The sequence below is a fragment of the Oryzias melastigma genome, linkage group LG9 (assembly GCF_002922805.2).
Source record: "Oryzias melastigma strain HK-1 linkage group LG9, ASM292280v2, whole genome shotgun sequence".
Taxonomy (NCBI): Eukaryota; Metazoa; Chordata; class Actinopteri; order Beloniformes; family Adrianichthyidae; genus Oryzias; species Oryzias melastigma.
In genome coordinates this window covers 31,239,351-31,243,862 of record NC_050520.1, presented here as the reverse complement: position 1 = coordinate 31,243,862, position 4,512 = coordinate 31,239,351, and positions in this window count along the sequence as shown.

Genomic DNA, 4,512 nt, shown 5'->3' with positions numbered 1-4,512 from the left:
AAAAAACAAGGAGATCATCGAGTTTTAGAAACAGAAGTTCATCTGGATTTTTTATTTTATTTTTTTTATGCAAAATCCTCTAGAGTTTAATCAGAGAGAAAACCAGAACACCTCCAGCAATTATAACATCAATAGGTGTTGCTGGCTGAATCTTAAAGGTCAAATAAGAATGGCTTGTTAACTAGACAGAAAATGGATATTACCATTGATTGTTGAGGCTCTAAAGCGAATGCCATTAAAACAACAAATTAAAGGGTTTGAGTTTTAAAACTTGCAGTGCCATTATTTGAATGCATAGTTATGCTTAAATATATGACATTCCAGAAAACTACCATTAGTGCAGTCTCACTCCGACTATATGCGTTTCTATTGTAAAAGCATTCCCAGTGGTCTTTTAATTGTGTGACTGCAGTTTTTAGACCCCAAAAAAGTGTCTTTTTCCATGGCATAGTTTCTGCAGAGTAACTGTAGTTCTTCAGAAATACATCTGGGTTGAAGGAGGGACTGCTGAAGTTACGTCTTGTTCACACTGGACGTGGAACCGCCACGAAGCGGCGCGGAGCGGAGTGTGCGCGGCGTCCGCTCTCTCCTGCAATTCACACCACACACTTATTTTATTACGACGGTCGACAGGCGCTAATGCTGGAGCTCCCTGACTTATTTTATGTTTGGTCAAGGAGCCACAATGGAGAGATAAAAGAGACATGTGGATCTGGAGGTTGCAGACCCCTGCTTTAGTAATAAGTGAGGTACGTGGACTGGCTCTTCGCCTAAATACCTGTTGGATGCCCGCATGAACTACTCTCTTAATGTCTAAATTTCTAATTTCTAAAAGCCCCCACTTACCGCTATATCTACACAGTGCACTGTTTCAGCGGAATTATAAAAGATCGATAAAACCTGCCTGTGTTTAACCGACTTCAACTTACATTTATCTGGTGTTTTTATGGATTTTATGCAATTTAGTCATTTATTTTTTTACCTATAATTGTTTTAACATTTTAGCTGTGTTTTTATTGTTTTTTTGAACGTTTAATGTGCTTGTTTGACCGAGGTAATTTTAAGACCCCATTTAAATAAGTATTATTTAAATTAAAACGTACACGTTATTTACAAAAGTGTTCACCATGACTTGTCACCTGGAGCACGTAGAAAAAATGCATTTATATTCTATGGGTTTTCTATGGGTCCTGCATGCCCCGCACAGGTTTGCCCATTTCTTCCGGTCAGACAGCCCATGTCTACCTGTAAGAGTTGTGACAAAGCCCTTAACAAAATAATTAATTTATGACATGACGTTGACATCCATAAAATCACAAGACATTTGTGCAGCTTTTCAAATGATCCCAATGAAGCTGCATTATTGGAGAAAAATCTTGAAATTATATGAATAATTCATTTTGTAAGGAACAGTAAGTGTGTCTTTTGTTCACAACATAACATTGTTTTAATTTGAATTATTTTTTAATGTCTTCAAATGTGATGTTGGAATATAAAATTGTGTTTTTTATTGCTAAAAGTTCCTTTAAATATTTAATCATTTCCGTCTGTATCAGGTGACTTTAAGAAAAGACATGTTTTGAAAGAAACCATTTGTTATAATACTCCTGGGGGTTTTGTTGTTGCTTTATCTTTACTTTGCAGGTTTTGTAAAGCCGTCGGCTGCATTGAGAAGACACACATTTGTCTCAGCATCCTCTGAACATCAAGGCCGGTCTGCTCGCTGCAGCTTCAACCTGCAGGTAGAGATTGGGATACATTTTAGATAAGTATTAAGATTACAGTAATCAGTGTCTAATGATAATGAGCGTCCTCCAATCACCAATGGTGCAGCTGTCAGAAAATTGTGTTTTAAGGAGGATCTGAGTGCAGGAAATCAGAGCTTGAATAGTTTTTTACATAAACTGAAGCTGATAATTAAAAGAATCAAATGGTGGCAACATTTCAAATGATATAAAACACAGACATAAGCCAGACAAACACAAATGGAACCAGAGCGAAGAAAATTTGAGTAACAAAAACCACAGGATTGAATATTTTGTGGCTAAATTCACAAGCTGCATTTACCATTACAAATATATTCACAAAACTTTATCTAAATTCTAGAAATGTAAGGGGATAGCAGGCGGTGCCGGACACTTCTGAGGGGAAGCGATCAGTTCTGGAAAATATTTTTATTTTTAAAAGGGATGTGTTGTAAAACACGTATTTAGACTTTTATATTTATAATTGGCCATTTCTCTTTAAGAAAGTGGGAAAATGTGAAGTTTCACCATCTAAGTTTAAAGCGACTTATAAGAAAACTCTGATGACCCACCATTCTAGTAGTGTTTCGACACTTATAGACGAATCTCTGAGACGTGAAAGTCTAACCACAGATTGCTGCGTAACTGAGATTTTGTGTGTGCGTAGCAAGTGATTCGTGCATAATTTTTAAAGATTTGAGATTGTAATCAGTTTCAAGCTGTTGTAATTTTAATTTCTGCATGTACAAATTGCATTTCTTATTTTTTTATTTTGTTTTTTTTTTTTACTTATGCACATAATGTATTATGAGTTACGCACGTATAAATTAAGAATTTACACCCTCAAATCAAGAATTACATACGCACAAATCAAGAATTATGCCCCGATGAATCTGGGTGATACTTATTTATCTCCATACTAGCGCTCATCATCATCTATCAAAGGAGATGTCGGCGTCTTATTCAGGCCACGGAGCAGCAAGCTATGTGAAAGCAGCTAGGGATGAAGCTATTTTGGGAAATCCATGTTGGTGATTTTACGGAGGAGCTGTGATCCCATGATCACATTGTGCATCATGTGATGTGATCCACATGACACGCTCAACTTTTGATGACCTGTGGGACCTCTTGTTGCACCTACTATCCAGGACTCAGGGAAGCCATTTTCTACCAAGTTGCAGATCAGATGTAGTTCAAAAAATTCATTCATTTGTAGCTTTATGAAATACGTCATTTATGATTGACATTATGACATTCTTAAAGCGCAAAAACTTTTTTCACCTTTATTCGAATTTTTGGTGTTTCCATTGGGAATTTATGATTGCAAATCCAATTTGAACAATTGCATAGTCAATGGAAACACAGCTATTGTTAAAAAAAAGTTTTATTTTGTTGAAACATCATTGCCTTGAGAGAACAATTGCAGAAAAGTCATACTCAGAAAGGTGGGAAACTATACTTGTTGCTGAATATTATAACTATTACAGTATAGATCTGTATTCAACATTTCAGAAAATAATAAATTAAAAAAGAAAATAAACGTATATTGTTTATCCTTAAACTTTCACTCTTGGCTATTGACATCGTAGTTGGTCAGCGCTGAAAACTTAGTAAAAATGCTGACACACTTGTACTCACATCATTATCCAGGTGTCTGTGGTGAGGAGCCACAGTTGTTGTCACTGGTTAGTGTCTGTTCTCATCTTGCTTGTTTATGTCACAGCAACACAAAAAAAAGGCAACCTACTCTGTGACACCTAAATGTGGTTTATAAAAACATTACATCTTCCCATTGAGAATCAACAGTTAATGCACAGAAAAGTTGCCCACCCATAAACTGCTATGAAAAGATGTTTAACATAATTACTTAATTGCTTGAGTAATTATGTCATTGCATTAAAATCCAGAATAAATCTTGGTTGTCTCCAGAAATGTAAATGGGGAAATAGAAGTTTGAATTCAGAGTGTGGTTCTGTGGAGCTCACACTAATGAGGGGTTTCAGCCTGAGCAGCACCCTCTCTGTCAGCACCGGGTAACAAGGGGCTGTCAAGATGTCAGTGTACTTTATATAAAGAGTTTTATTGTCTTGAACTCATGTTTAAAACTGACCAACTGTCATCCATGACCAGCAGGAAGTGTCCAGGACTTCATTTCCCATTCTTTAGGCTTCAAGACTTTTTAATCTCCCAGTGCACCGGGGAGCTTTTTTAGGGGGTGAAGTTCTTTTTTCTCTGAAAGCTTAATGAGGCAGCAAACATTAAGAATCCTGAATTGCATTTAACGTCACATAGCTGTCCTGGAGTTGTGTGTATAAATGGGCATGCATAGTTTTTCCTGAGCGCTCAGTTATAATCAATCCTCTTTTTGTCAGTCTCATCAACACTGAGCCGATGAGTCGTTACAGCTCTCTCTTGTCTGACATCCAAATTGAACTGGACTATGACACTATTTCAAGAACAAATTTCACTGATTGGACGGGAGACTGATGAACTCTGATACAACCATCAATAATCTCAGAGTGAGGGGACGTAAAACTGTGATGTTCTCTGTCAGAGCCACTAAACATGCAGGGACGTCAGATCTTTCATTATGTGCTTTTAAATGTGTATTTGATCAAATACAGATCCTATTGAAACCTCAGGTTGAAGACATTTAAAGAGTGGAGTCTGGATCAGCGGGATTGAAGTATCGCACCACGGCAGAGGTGTCAAACTCAATCGCACAAGGGGCTAAACTCCAAAACACACGTTAGGTCCCGGGGCGAAC